This window comes from Cervus canadensis, chromosome 25 (assembly GCF_019320065.1).
Source record: "Cervus canadensis isolate Bull #8, Minnesota chromosome 25, ASM1932006v1, whole genome shotgun sequence".
Lineage (NCBI taxonomy): Eukaryota > Metazoa > Chordata > Mammalia > Artiodactyla > Cervidae > Cervus > Cervus canadensis.
In genome coordinates, this window is record NC_057410.1 from 11333487 (window position 1) to 11350133 (window position 16647).

Sequence of the window (16647 nt, forward strand, 5' to 3'; positions counted from 1 at the left end):
TTTCTCTCTGTGTTCCCACTGAGAAGAGGCCGTTGAGCACTGGTGAGAAGGCCGCTGTCCACCAGTCAACAGGAAAGGTCTCTTGAGAAATGGAACTTGGTGGCACCTTGATTTTGAACTTCTAGCCTTCAGAACTGTGGGAAAATACATTTCTGTTGTTTAAGCCCCTCAGTCTGTGGTATTCTGTTATGGCGTCTGAGTTGAAGAACTACTATTTAGCCAAAATTTGATGTGAACATTTTGAGGGCACTAGGACGTCATGGAAAAGTCTTTTCTTCACAGTCCCACTAACTTCAGGTCAATAAAAAGCTGTTAATGTTTATTCATGCCACGTGCCTATATACTGATGTGTGCATGTGTTTTCATGTGTGTTTCTGAGTTCAGAAACAGTCACATACAAACTCAAATATGCTTGTTTCTACAAAAATAGTTAACATTAATTGAGCACTTACTACATGTGATAAATTCTGCTAAGTACTTCATATTATGTCCTAATCCTTACAATAAGCCTCTGAGGAATATGTTCTTATTTCCTTTATCTAATTGAGAAAACCAACATGTAAAGAGGTCAAGTAGCATGCCCATAGAACTTAAGCAGCTTGTTTCCAAAGCTCATGTTCTTAACCACCTCATCACAGTGTTTCCCATTTTTCTTTCTAGTAGCCCTTGTTCTTGTATATACTGCAAAGTCCCAGAGTCGGATAAAAGTCAGACAGGGCTTTCAAAGATACATAAAACACAAAATAGCATACAGATAGGGATGAAGGGAAAATAAGAGTCAGAATGGAATTTGGATCTAGAAATGAAGAGAATGTACATGTGTGTTTACCTTGAAGGTTTCTGGCAGCCAACAAGAAAATGGAAAGCTAGTCACTGTCACAATATACTGTGTCCTTAAGTTAAACATGTGCCAATTGCTCAGCAGAAACACAGGTTCTCTTGTAATTAAAGCCAGGCAAGCATTTCTCCTAAATGTGCCTGATACAATGAACAAAATAATTGATTCCCTAGAGCAGACAAAATGGTGAGTTCCCTGGAAATGTAACAAAGACATGTGTGTGTATATACACGCATATGTACACACACACATAGCCGCATCCTCATAGTTGCTCATGTTACCAGTCCTTCCATTTTTCACCTAGTAACTCTGGGTCAAAAATTAGCAAAAGTCGATGCCAACCACCAGGTCCTTCTGAGAGTCCAAAGATGCACTGACGGGATAACACAACTATGACACCAGTGAAGGAACCAGGATTTAGAGAACGTTTTCCAAGCAGGATGTGGTGACGCAAGAGTGGATTATGAAACCAAGCTGGCGGACCTCAGTCAGAAGTCTGAACAACTAAGTAGGAGAAAACAGAAGATTTCAGAGTATATTGCAAATGGCAAAATAAGTTTTGTTTTATGAGACGTTTCAGTACATTTCTATCTGTACATATACCTGTGTATGCTTATAACTAAAAGAATGTCTTTTGTTCTGCCAAAAGCTAGCCTTGTTTGGTTGCATTTACAAAAACAGATATTGTCCTCCCATGTTCAGATTCAGCCATTTTAGTTATAAGATGGATAAAAATGGGCTCCTATAGCATGATCAGATCCAGTAAATATGCTTGGAGGCTATGGAAATGTGAATCTAGGGAAGTTTCTCTGGCAGTTGCTGAAGAAGGGACTCTGGATCAAAGAGAAATTGTTTTTTGAATTGGATATGGGTGAGAAGGATAGGAATCCAGGCTATACGGCTGGGACAGGAAATGGCACAAACGATGATAGCAATTCTCTGCAGTTAGTCACCATGACAACTTCTCTTAAATGTGTGCAACATAAAGTCCTAGCACTTCAGGGTAAAAAAAAAAATGTGCTTTTTGAGAACATGAGTATATTGCTTTGTTCACTTAGCATGCATCCTCTCATAAGGCATTCAAACACTTTGCATCAGACTTCAGTAATGAAAAATGGTATAATATGTACTTAATAACAGATAGCTTTTTATTATTTTAAAAATGTAATGCTTGTATTAAGATGTTTGTCAATAAAAAACCAACTGGCAGTTTCACTTGACATATTTGGTCATTTGTCTTTGTTTTCAGGGTCCCTCATGAGTTTTCAGAAGAGTTTTATCTGGGATATTGAAAGCACCTCTCATTCCCAGGGGTCATAATTCACAGGGTTAATTTACACCAACAGAGAGACAACTCTCAAATGTACATCTCAAGTCTACACCTTTATTATGAGTCATAAGACTTCTGCGTTTATTTGTCTACTTAAGTATGTTAAAGACAACTCAAAATGAGCATACCTTATATCAATATCATGAGCATTATCCTAGAAGTCTTCAAATGCTGTAGCACATAGCATGATCAACATTCAAAAACCAAGGCATGACTTTTGATATCTCACCTCCCTCCCTCTCTCCATGTCGAATCCATCACTAGGTTCTATTGATTCAAACATCTCTTTAATCTTCCATTTTCATCTTTACTAATACCATAGTCCAAGCCACCATCACTTTCTTGAACCTCTAGTCATTGCCTAACTGATCTATCCATATGTACTCTTGCTTCTTTACAATCTATTTCCCAAACCAAAGTCAGAGTTATATTTTTGAAATTCAAATTTAGTTATGACTTTTCTCCCACCTTCCTCCTCCAATGCTTAAAATATTTCAATGATTTTCTGAGATACTTAGGATAAAAATGAAACTCTTTAACATGGTTGATCCATCGGAAGGCATACTCAAAGTGTTTAGCTGAAAATAATTTCTTGAAGAAACTATTGCATCAGTAGGAGAAGATTTAAGGGAATCAACCAGCAGTGGTGGGGCAGCCAATGACAGTGGTTATGGAAGGAGCTGGATCTGTGAGAAGGATGTATAATCAAGCAGCCCGTGACCACTTCCAGCATCATGTATACCTGGAAGGGCCAGGAAGAGATATCCTGACTCCTCTCCTTTCTCACCTTCTAATCTCCTGCTGGTACTTCTTACTGACTACACAAAACTGGAAGCCAGAGGGCAGAGAAGCCCAGGTGATGCAGTCACAGGGGTGAGTCTTCCAAACAGAAGAGGAAAGAGAATAGCAAAGTATTGATCTGGGTACAATTGTAGGACAGAGTTGTCTCCTGGGCAACACTAGGAAAGTAGTTAGTCTAAGTCATTTGAATTGATTTTAAAAGAAAATTTAAGGGCTATTTGGTGAGCTATCACTGTCCCTCACCTAGTTCTTTATAGACTTATTAAGCTGCTTTAGAGGACCTAGAATTGATTGGCCTTAGACAGAACCCTAGAGTGTGGGCATTGGTAAAAGAAGCAGGAGGTAGAGATAATCATTTTGCATGGTAATCTATAGCTTTCAGGCTGCTTGCACAGTAAGACGCCTTGTTAACCAGTTAAATGGCAAGAAACTCTGTCTAGCAATCTCCACCCTCCTCTCTAGACTTCCCCACTTACCTGATCTGCTGGTCCAACAGTAGACTAACACATTCAGAAGCATGAACCTACACCTCAGTCTTTTCCTTGTTGACCAGAAGCCAAGGCTAGTTCTTTTTGAGACAACTTTGCAAGGTAACTGGTTTGCAGCCTTGTTTTATGCACCTCTTAAAATCCTTTAATCTGACACATTTTACAGAAATCTATTTATCACGCATTTCTGAGCACTTGCTGTGTCCCATGCTCTGCAATGGATGCTGGCTGGTATGAGGCTGGACAACCCCAACTCCTTGACTTCCTGTTTTATGTGAAATTTGAAATAAATGTTCACATTTGTCATTATTCAATTGGAAAGGGTCACATTTATTTTTTGCTTGCTTCCTTAGGCTGTTTTTTTCTACAGTAATAAAGTCAGCCTGTCTGCGGCTAGCATCTGTGGAAAGTAGCAACACAGGCAGCTGGCATGACTGTGACCAGTTTCCAGGGCAAACTTGTGGTTTGGGAGGCATCTGTGTTTTATGTGGGGCTGGAAATAAGCTGTTTATTTCCCATCTCTAGAGGCAGGCAGGCAGTGGTGACAACAGAAGTAACTGACTCTAGGAATCTTGACTACTCATTAAGTTGCTTTCAGAGTGCTGAATGCATTTTAGTCAGGGGAGGGGGTATGTCTTAGCCAGACCACCTGCTGTTGGGCTGTGCCTCTTATCTCCTTTATACCTTCCCACTTTTCACACAAATGAATCAGAACAAGTATTTCTCATTCACCCCTCTTAGTTTTCCCCATCCTCATGTTTGATACCATGGAAATAAGTTTCAGTGGTATGTCCCCTAATAGACTATTACATTACACGTTTTCAAACACAATGTTCCACACACTGTAATAGGTGATGGATGGTCAAGAAGAGATTTAAAAACATGAAACCGAGTCAATTGGAATAGGGGTGGGGCAGGTGCCTCATGGACCACTAGCTTCCTTTTGTTCAGGGAAGAGTCAGTCACCGTCTTCAGCTGCAGAGGACAGACTTCAAAAACATACATAACTAGACAAGAGCAAGACAATAAAAACAAAAACTTCAGAATTCTGGGCACAGAGCTTCATATTCCACAAAGAGATGGAGACTTCATCTTTGGGGAAGGCCATCTCTGTGGGTTTCTGTTAGATATGTTCATGGAGAGTCAAGACTCTGAAGGGGAAAAGTTTGAGTTCCAAGAGGCCAAAAGGTATGAAGAGACTATCATGCAATGTTATTTTAATGATGGATGAAAGTGGTATCTTTGCAGATTGTTTACTTAACTAAGAGGCAGAGAGGAAACACAGCATCACTGTGAAGAGCCCCAGCATTTACAAGCAGCCTAGTTAGTTAGTGTTAGTCGCTCAATCATGTCTGACTCTTTGTGAACCCATGGATTGTAGCCTACCAGGCTTCTGTGTCCGTGGGATTTCCCAGGCAAGAATACTGGAGTGTGTAGTCATTGCCTTCTCCAGGGGATCTTCCTGACCCAGGGATCAAACCCTGGTCTCCTGCATTGCAGGCAGATTCTTTACCATCTGAGTCGCCAGAGAAGCCCCTGCCTGGACTTAAATCCTAGCTCTACTCCCTACTAAATGCTGTGACTTTAACAACTTTTTAAAAAACTTTCTCTGTGCCTCAGTTTTTCATCTGTAAATTTTCATTAATAAGACTAGTATATGACTCAGAGTTGTAGCAAGAATGTAAGAAAAATGACAGAGAGCCTGGCTTACAGGAAGCTCTCTAACTGCCGGTTCATTTGTTACTGTGTGGAGCTAGATCTCTTCTCCATCTGGATTTGGACTGCTCTTTAAATGGATTACAAATTATTGCTTGTCCCTGGGAAAAGCTTTGTTTTTATTTGGGCAAAGACCATGCAACCCCACTGGTGGGCAGAGTTGAACTGTTATGAGCTGTGTACCTAATAAGGAGAGAAGAAATCAGCAGCCCAGAGTTAGTGAATGGCCAAGTACAAGAACAAAAGCCAAATCTGTAGAACACAGAAGCATTCCCTGGAGACTACCCCCAATTCATTGGAAAGATCAGGTGAAATTTGGGACTCCCCAGATTAAGCAGGTGGGGATGGGGCCTTTTCGATTTAGACCTTATCCATCCATCAGAGGTAATTTTAGGAGTCCTGGTAGAGTCAAGGCTGACATCCTAGCCACACGTAGCTGAGGAAGCAACCTCACCTTGCTCCAGATCCTCTGGGGAGGAAAATATGTCACTGGGGCTCTGACGGAAAGGCATGCTTTGATCTCTGCTTTGAGTACTCAGGAAGGAATGTTCCATAGCACGATTGCCATCTTTCCTCTGCTTCTAAGAAGGAGACAGAAGTCAAGCCAGAAATAAAGCTGTGTTCTTTATTTCTGTCATTGGAGATTAGGTAGATGACTAATCACCACTCTTCCTCTGTTTCCAAGCTAAATAAAAAAGCTTTTGAAATTACCAAGGAGAATGTTGGGGTACTGTACTGAGGTAATGTTGTACTATATATCTAGACTTTGCCACTCAGTCCAGGACTGATGAGCTGGTCTGGTGTGTGGAAACATATTTGGGAACTCTTGAGGCCAAATAGATTCTCAGTGTATCACCTAATTCTTTAGGTTGAAAATCTAGACCACATCATTTTATTTGACAAGGATTCCATGTCTCTGAAGGTACATTATGCTTGTAACTTTTTTCACTTTTCCCCCATTAAGTATGGTTAACGGACTGGTGTTTGACTCAAAAGAAAGATAGAAAAACGAAAAAAAAAAGATTTCTGGAGCCTTTGAAAACAACCCTTAAAAGTTCTGCCATCTGTTTCTGAATCACTCAGAAAACCAAGTGAAGAAATGCAAACTTTTCTTATAAAACTGAAAATATAGCAGCAGCTGTACTTTCAGAGGTGGTATGACCTGTTTTGGCACATGGATGTCTCCAACAGTTTATAGAATGCTGGACTGCCTATCTCAGCTCTGACTGTGATTCCTAAGTTAACAGCGAACTAGTGAGATGATTTGGTGCCATTTTGTCATTTGTACTTTGATGTACAAATATACATTCTTATAGAGGTGCCTTGGGGGCATTAAGAGACATGCTGACTTTCCACCTGTGGGCAGGTGGAAAGTGTTGTCAAAGAACATAATCTGTAATCTTCTATGTTTGCTTCATTTGGTGTCTCCTTGCAGTGTTTACTTTCTTTCCCCATTATCGAAGATGATTTCTGTTTTATTAGTGATTCAACATTAAAAGGTACAAAATCCCTCTAAGACCCAAACAGAAAATAGTATCTTGCTTTAAGTAACCTTACTTTCTGAACTTCCTCACTAGCTGCCTTATGTAGGACAAGATACCCCCTTTTGATGGTTTCTGGGCACCCTCTCTTTATGTGTGAGATTAAGCAAATGATGCTTGACAAATCCTTTCCCATAACTTCTGACTATTAAACTGTCCCCTCAGAGTCATGCGTTTGTTGTTGTTGTTGTTTTTAACTTCACTTTGGGATTTTTAGGTTTATGTTCGATACCTTGGGAAAATAAAGATTTTCACAATTTAAAAATAAAGCCTGCTTCACATGGAGGGTAAAACTTAAGTACCACAGAGATGGCATTAGAGGACTGATGCATAAATGAGCTGGGAAAGGATCTGGATAAAGTTCGCAGTATAAGAGACAGGAAAAACCTGGCCTGTGCTTCACTGTATCCTTCAGACTTGTCTAGTTGCAAGTGACAGAAATCAACTCTAACTAGCTTGAGAAAAAGGAACAAGAGGGAATTCAGTGGAAGGGAACTGAAGAATCACAAAAATATAAAGAAATAGTAAAAGACAGAAATCAGGAGAAAAATATATGAAGGCACCTTCAGATCTTGATATTCAAATTCACAGACTTTTTTCTCAAGGAGCTCTTGAATATGCCCAAGCTCCATGGACCCAAAATTCCTGGAACTGAGTATCCCATGATTCCATCTTGGTCAATTGTCTAGTCCTACAACAACTATGGCAGGATCCTAGAACTTAGATTCATTCTTCAAATCCCACCTGCAGATGTGACCATGCTTTAGTTTGGTTGGGTCTTCAGATGTCAAGATAAAAGCATTAGACATGCGAGAGATTTACTGGGGGAAACACCTGTCAAGGATAAAAGAGGAGGGACAGAGGACACCATTCACGCAGATCTAATCCTTGTGAGGAAGAGAAGGAAGAAAACAAGATTGGACTGGCAGAATCTAAGACTGCAGCATTAAGAAAGCTTTGGCCAAGCCCATGGGAATCCTTGAGCCAAAGTCAAGAATCAGAAAATCCTTGCAACCTTGCAAGAAGTAGTTTGCCTTACTTCTTTCCTTTCATACTCAGAAACTGGCTGAGAGCCATCCGTGGGAAGGGTGGCCTTGGGCATGAATGTTGTGATGGACTCGGTGCAGCGGCTGGGGCCACCATCCATCAGTGACATTCTCATTGCAGGAGACCTGAGTAGTACATTCCCATGACTGCCACAGAGCTGTTCCTCAATAAGAGAATCATAAAAAACTGAGAAGTCACCCAAGAGATGGCCTTTAGAGATGAATTCTTGATAATTGAGTGATGGCCCTCTTTGGGGCTCTCTTAGCACCAAACCACTGAGTCTGACCACACCCGGTAATTCCTGAGTTCCTACCATATCCATTCAGCTTTGCATTATCCTGCTTTGTCACATTTTATTTTAAGATCCTATGCAAGTGAAATAGAGTTGAGCCAGATGTCCCCAACAGTATCACAGGAAAGTCATCCTTGGGTAATGAGACCTAAAGGGAATGGCCTTAGGTTGTTTGCTTATGTAAGTGCCCTTACTCACAGGTTTTCTCCACTTTCTTGTCTGCCAGGAACCACAACCCTAGAGGTGGCTTTGGCTGCTACTTCGACAGGCAGATTGTGGCTTTAGTGGCAGAAACACTATCGTTTGCAGGGAGGAAAACAGGAGTTCGGAGCAGGAAGGATCAGGCAGGGGCCTGCTGAGGGGAAAAAGAGGCCCCTCTCTGGGCAATATTCCAAAGAGAGTTCCCCTCCCCTGCCAGCCACATTCTTCCCTGACTTTCCCATCCACAAAAGTCTCAGGACTCTCTGAAATTATAGTCTTGATTCTCTCGCTAGCTGGTCACTAAAAGAGCCAAACAAACTGTATTTCTGCTGACTGCACAGGCCCAAAGGGGACAGTCAGGCATCTGATTAGAAGCCTCTCTAGAGGAAAACTTCTGACAGCACACACACATCTCGGGACCCCTCTGGGTATACATCCCACCCGATCTATTCTGAAATGTTTTCCTTTGTGAACAGGTTTTAGTGAGAAGATTCAATAAATGCTACTTAATGATTCTCCCTTAAGGCCTTATAAAAGCTCCTATTTCAGATATCTGTAGGATCTTGTGGAAAGAAATAGAAATATAATTTTATTTGACTTTATTATATATGATAAATGACATAAACTCCCGTAATAAATAACCCCCAAATCTCAGTGAGATGACTTTCAGTGTGGATGTTTCTATTTAGGCCGCTCTGCACCAGCTCTTACCCAAGCAGTGACTCAGCAACCCAGGCTCTTTCCATCTTGTGGCTCCATGGCATTCAAGTCTCAAAGTCACGCTAGCTTCATCCAAGAGGGGTAGAAGGAAGACCATGAGAATGAAGGATTATAAGTGGGAGACTCTTCTCAGTGATGCTGAAAAGTGGTTTATATCCTTCCTGCATATAATCTATTTACCATAACTCTTCACGTAACCAACCAAACTGCAAGGGAGATTGAGATATATTTTGGTGAATACTACAGTCTTCACCAGATATTCCCAGGTAGCAATAGCGGTAAAGAATTCTCCAGCAATGTAGGAGACATCAGATGAAGGTTTGATTCCTGGGTCAGGAAGATCTCCTGGAGGAAGGCATGGCAACCCACTCAGTATTCTTGCCTGGAGAATCCCTTGGACAGAGGAGCCTGGCAGACCACAGCAAAGAGTTGGACATGACTGAAGAGACTTAGCATGCACGCACAGTCTTCACCAGATTGACTAATAGAAGCCTGGAAATAAACTATTGCATCTCCTAGAAGCACAGGGCTTTCCTCCCCCACACCAAAGATAAATAGTCGTTTTGTCTTTTACCTGCATGTGTCAGCTAGGAACAGAACTCATATCAATTCAAAAAATAATTATTGAGCTCCTGTTATGTTGCAGACACTATGCTGGGTAATACAGTTATAAAATCAGATATGATATTATATCACCAAAGAGCTTACTGTCAGGGACAAGAATGAAAATGCAATGAACAATTAAAATGAACAAGGTGCTCTGATGAATCCAGGCTTCTATTCTGAGTAAGAACAAGGGAAATTTGACCAGGCTCAGAGGGGTCAGAGGAGAGTTGTGAGAAAAGGTGAAGCTTTAAATTAGTGTCAAAGAATAAAGAAGAGTAGAAAGCAGTTCAGGTAGAAATAATACTGTATGTGAAGCAAGAGATGCAAAACTGCATTGTACATGAATGGGCTAAGTAACCTAGCCCATTACTGAGGTGAAGCTAGTCAGATGAATGAACGTAGGGATGGTGCTAAGGGTAAAGGTAATGATCTGATCAGAAAGACCTTTTGGGACTGAGGCTGTGGCCATCAATATGCATGAAAACTCAATGAAGCATTTTAAGCATGAAATAATATGGTTAAAATTTCATTTGATGACAATTTTTGCCATGATAAAATAATATATTAATCATCATATGGATTTTAACATTGTTGTCTTCAGTGTATGGAAAATGATGCTCTGATTAATCGGCTGAAGACCTGTTTATCTGGCCACAGCCCTCTGATTTATAGACATGTAATTTTCCAATGTGGCTGCCACTTTAAAAATTCTGTTGTTATTCAGACTTGCCTTCAGCTTCACGATTAACAAAAAAACAACCCCCTTGTTTTAGGCTGCTGTGTGCCAGGTTGGCATACCTCCCATTTCTTAAGGCTGTTAAAATGTTTACTAAGAACCTGTTTTGTGCTAGGCCCTTGCTCAGTACTGAGTGAAAAGTGAAAGTCACTCAGATGTGTCCAACTCTTTGTGACCCCATGGACCATAACCTACCGGGCTCCTCTGTCCATGGGGATTCTTCAGGCAAGAATTCTGGAGTGGGTAGAGGTTCCCTTCTCCAGGGGATCTTCCCAATCCGGAGATCAACTCAGGTCTCCTACATTGCTGGTGGATTCTTAACCGTCTGAGCTGCCAGGGAAGCCACTCAGGTGGTGGGAGGCATGATAAAGAGAAACAGCATGGAATGGTAGGGAAAACTCAGGTTTTGAAGTTCAACTCCCATCATTTACAATGGTGGGGTTTGGGGGTGAGGGAATGGGGGGAGACTTTGGGAAACTTAGACAAACTTTTTCTCTTAGGCAACCTTTCTCATCTGCAAAATGGAGAAAATATCTACTTCAGAGTATTTCTGTGAGGAATATTATCATTGGGATAATATTTGTAAACCACTTATGCATGGTCAAAAAATGGGGGCTGAGGTGGCACATGACATGGTCTCCTTTCCCATGCACACATTGCTAATCAACCATGTAACAATTTTCTGCTGAGCCAGACTCAGCTTGGGATGATACTTGTATGAAATAATTTTATTAAAATACAGTAGCCCTGTGTGTGCAGTCATCAGAAAAGACAGGCTTCATGCAGGATGGGCAGGAGCTCCGGCCCGTGGGATGTTGGTAGGGTTTATGTGAACTTCGCATTTCGTGTCTGACTCTTTGCGGCTGGACTTCCATGAAAATTTAGAGCATTTCTTCCATCTTGTTTGCACCATGGTTTGCTCTACACTAGCTTGTCATATAGAAGCTGCTAGTCATGCGAAGAGTTGCCTCATTGGAAAAGACCCTGATGGTGGGAGGGGTTGGGGGCAGGAGGAGAAGGGGGTGACAGAGGATGAGATGGCTGGATGGCATCACCGACTCATTGGGCATGAGTTTGAGTAAGCTCTGGGAGTTGGTGATGGACAGGGAGGCCTGGCGAGCTGCGATTCATGGGGTCGCAGAGTCAGACACGACTGAGCAACTGAACTGAACTGAACTGGAGTCATTCTCCATCTGGAGCTAGTTAACAGAACTAATTAGGACTACAATAAGCAACAACTGAGGTATGATCCTAAGGTCTCTATTCATAGTGATTATAGGGATTCAGTTTCTAGAGCAGCTATAGCACAAAAAGTTTCCCACAAGACACAATTCAGTAGTTGGTATTGGTTGCCTGGAGAGCTGTACTGCCAGGAAGTCTGGAATTCTGGGCTCCATGAGAGTCTGGCCATGATCAGATGGTGATGCTTGACATGAGAAAGAAACAGTAAAAGGGCACAAGCTAGTCATTTGTCTGCAGGGGGGGTTAGAGACCATCGAACCATGCTCCTTATTATTTTTCTTATGAAGAAATTCAGATCCAGAGAAACTGTCTCTTGATAGAAGAAATTCCTAGAGACAGAATTGCATAAGAATCCCAAACCCCTAGTTCCAAGGATCTGGATCAAGTCCTGTTTTCTTTTGCATGGTATCTTATTTCACAGCGTTACCAAGAGACCCTTCAGACATATTTCATGAGTAGGTCCTGGAATTGATACTATATTTGCTATTTTTGTTTTTAATTTTTATTCCCCAGCATCATTAAGGCAAAATTTACTTTTAAGAAAATTTACCCATTTAAAATGTACAGTTTGATGGGTTTGGCAAGTGTCCACAGTCATATAACCACCTTCACAGTCAAAACATGGAATGTTTCTCTCTCTCCAGAAAGGATCTGCGTTTCCCTTTGCAGTCAATTCCCTGCCCTGAGCCTCGCCATTCCGGCAGTGATCTGCTTTCTGTGACTATAGTTTTGCCTTTTATAGAAGTTATATAAATGGAATCATATAGTATGTAGTCTGTTTTATTTGACTTCTTTCGTATAGCAGAGATTCACTCATTTTATTGTGTGCCACTATTTCATTCTTTTCACAGCTGGGCAGTATTTCATACTATGTATACACCACAATCTGTTTACTTATTGATGAGTTGATGAAAATCTGGATTGTTTTCAGTTTGGGGTTATTATGAACACTGCTACCGTAAACATGCAAACACAATTTATTGTGTGATAATAATTTTCATCCATCTTGGGTAAATATTTAAGAATAGGACTGCTCAGTCATATATATGTTTAACTTTGTGAGAAACAGCTAAGGCTTTCCAGAGTGTCTGCACTATTTTGCATTCCTACCAGGAATGTAGGACACTTCTGACCGATGTATATCACTGTCAGAACTTGGTACTGTCTTCTAAATTTAAGCTGTTGTCCTAGGGTTGCCTAATAGTTTCTCATGGTGGTTTCAGTTTGTAATTACCCTGATGACTTGTGATATTGAACATCTTTTCACTTGATATTTGACCACATGTATATTAGAGCACCCATTCAAATATTCTGCCCATTTAAAATTTTAATATATGCCTTCTTATTGAGTTGTAAGACGTTCTTTGTATACTGGATACAAGCACTAGGATTTGCAAGTCTTTTGTCCTGGTCTGTGACTTGCTTTCTAGTTCTTTTAAATGTATCTTTTACAAGTCAACTTAAAAACGAACCCTGAAGTCCATTCTCATCTAATTTTCTTCCCTTTTCATGCTGTTCTGTTGCTAAGAAATCTGTGCTGCCTAAGAAATCCAATTTCACCAAAAATTTTGGTTTTTTTTTTTTTAGAAGTTTTATAAGTTTAGTACTTATGTCCTATTCATGGAGTTAATTTTTGTGTTTGTTGTGAGGTAGGGATTGATTTTCTTTCTATTTTGTGCATACAGACATCCATTGGCTTCAGCACTATTCGTTGAAATAGCCATCATTTTGTCCAATTACCTTGCCATCTTGGTTTTTTTTTTTTCATTAATTTTTATTAGTTGGAGGCTAATTACTTTACAATATTGTAGTGGTTTTTGCCATACATTGACATGAATCAGCCATGGATTTACATGTGTTCCCCATCCTGAGCCATCTTGGTTTAAAAAAAAAAAAAATCAATTGACCTTAGAAATACAGATCTATTTCCGAGGTCTCTCTTCTGTTCCGTTGATATTATATGTTTATTCTCACATCAACATCACACTATATAGATGACAACAGCTTCACAATGAGTTTTGACATCAGATGGTGTCATTCCTCCAACCATTTACATCCTCAAAGTTGTTTTATGTATTCTAGATCTATTGGTTTTCCATATAAAATTTCAAATCAGTGTGACAATGTATCAAAATAAGCCTGACAGGATTTTCAATGGAATCGCACCAAGTCTATAGATAGTTTGGGTGAGAATTAAAATCTTGAAAATATTAAATCTTCTAATTCTTGAATATGGAATAGACTTTCATTCACTTAGATCTTCTTTAAAATTTACAGAACATTTTGAAGGAAATTAGTGTATAATAGGGCTTATCTTTTGTTGAATTTAACCTAAGTATTTTAACTTTTGGTATTCTTGAAAACAGGGCTTTATATTTCTCTTTGCTTGTATTTTTTTGGGTTATTTGATTTTTTTAGAACTTCATTTTAATGTTCATACTGATGTTTAAACTATACTTGTTTGCATTTTTTGGCTGTTCTATGGGCTACAATATACAGTAGATCTTGAACTTTCTATACCAATTTACAGCTAATCTTATACTGCTTCATATAAAATACAGAACCTTTTAACCCATAGGTACATATCTCCTCTTTGTCCTCTATGCTGTATCTATATTCATCATCAAATAGCATAAGAAAATACATAATTTTGGACTTTAAACACTGTGTAGTAAAGAATTAGTCTTGCTCAGAGAGGTCTGTCATTGCTCTTGGCTCCTAGGAGGTGATTCCCAAGTTCTTGGAATGTCCTGCCTGATACCCAGTGTCTGGGGGCTTTGAGCCACACCAGATAATAACAATGTGATTCATGGTCGGAACTTTGGGTCACATGGTGTCAGCTCAGTCTCTGGAAGTGTTGGAAACTAAGGTCAGCCATGCAGGTGATCTACCATGTCTATGCAAGGGAACCCCAGGGTTTGCATGAGCTTTCCCAGTTGTCAGTATTCCATATGTGCTATCACATAGCATTTCTGGGATGAGTTAGACCTTTCCATGACTCTACTGGGAAAGGAGGGCTGGAAGCTCTGTCCATGGAACTCTCCTGGATTCTGCCATGTGTCTCTTGAGGATTTTAATCTGTATCCTTTTGCTGAAGTAAACCATAACAATGAGTGTAATAGTTTTCAATGAGCTCTATGAATCCTAATGAATTATGAAATCTGACGGTGGTCTTGGGGACCCTGAACTTCCAGTTGGTATCAGAATAAGAGTGGTCTTGTGGACTTCCCTTTAAATTCTTAAATACGCATATGCTTTGTAGAGAAATTAAGGGAAGACAAAGCAAAAAATACAATCTTTGTATTTACACAGACATTTTAATTTGTGATACTTTTTTTTTTAGATTTATGCTTCTATTCAGAATTATTTTCTTTCAGCATATTTTTCTCTCCTGTACTGCAGGTACAAAAAATGTATTGGTGATGTATCTTTTAGTTTTCCTTTATGTGACAATATCTTTATTTCACCCTTACCTTCATTCTTGAAGGTTTTTTCCCCTCTACTAGATATAGAAGTCTAGGTTGACAGTTGTTGTTCTTTTCTCCTTTCAACACCTCAAAGATGTTTTGGGACTTTTTTCTGGTCTCTATGGTTTCTGACAAGAAGTAACTGGTTAGTCAAATGATTATTCCCTTGTACATAGTCCGTCATTTTTCTCTTGCTGTTTTCAAGCTTTGCTCTGCATATTCAGGTTTCAACAGTTTGAAACAAAGCCTTCTTATATTTGTCATGCCTGGTGTTACCAAACATATCAAGTTGTGAATTTATGTTTCATCAAATTGGGGGAAAATTAATTTTTCAATTTTTTTCTTGCCCAGTTGTCTCTTTCTTTAAGGAGTTCTAATTACATGTATATTCAACAATTTGATGTAATTTTTTGGGTCTTTGAAGTTTGATTGCTTAAAAATCTTTTTTCTCTTTGATATTTACTTTGGATAATTTCTGTTGATCTACCTTAAGTTTCACTTACCCTTTTCTCTGTCATTGCCACTCTGCTCTTAAGTCCATCTGATAATTTTTTATTCCAGATTTTATATTTCTCAGTTTCAGAGTTTCCATTTGGTTCTTTGTATTGGTTTAATGTTTTGACTGAAATTTCCTATCCTTTCATTATGAGCATTTTTAAAAAACTTCATCACATAGAGTCAGTATAGCTGCCCTGAAATCATTGTCTGTTAAGTCAAACATTTAGAATTACTTAGGGTTAATTTTTCTCTTAAGAGTACGGATGAAAAAATATAACTCTTATACCACTAACACTCTATGTTTGAAAAGATAACAAAAAGTCTTGCTCTTTGAACAAAAAGAAGAGTATGTCCCATTTTTCTTCTTCACCTGTCAAGTGATGGTGATTATATCCAGGACATTATGAATGTTAAGTTATAGTAGAGAGTGGATTCTAATACTTTTCTCTGGTGACTGTTGTTTATTTTGTCAAGCAAACAATTTTCATGGTTTGTACTAGAACTAGAAACTCAGTTTCGGTGTAATAGGTCCAAACTTAGATGCTATCTTTTGTCTTAGCATAACTGTTTTGCATCTGTTCTGTACATGAAGTTCAAATTTCAGATGGAATTTGCAGAATCCCTTCCTGACCATTTTTCCTACAGGGCTCCCCATTTCTCTTCACTAATTGGTTCCCTCAGATTTGGTCTTTTATAAATTCCCAGGACAAAAGACTGCAGTTTTTTCATCAGTGCCCCCACTGTCAGTGAATCCCTACTGACCATACCTGGTCCCAGGCTAAAAGGACAGTAACAGAAACTCACCTTATACCATTCCTTTCTTAGGACCATGAACTCCTCCATAAGAATCAGGTTATATCACTTCACTCTCTAGTGACTTCAGCTACCAATTTTTCACATTATATCCAGATTTTAGAGCTATTATCTGCAGCAGGATCTGTATCTTACTCAGCAATTACCTCACATTTTCTTTACAACCAGCTTTTAACTAGTAAATTGGGATTTTTGCCTGTGTGGGTGGCATCCCATGGTTGCCTGCAGGGATCTCAGCTTCCTAGATATTGATTACTCTTAAGTAAGTGGCAGTGAGGATTTTCATTTAATCTTATTAAATTCAGTGCAAA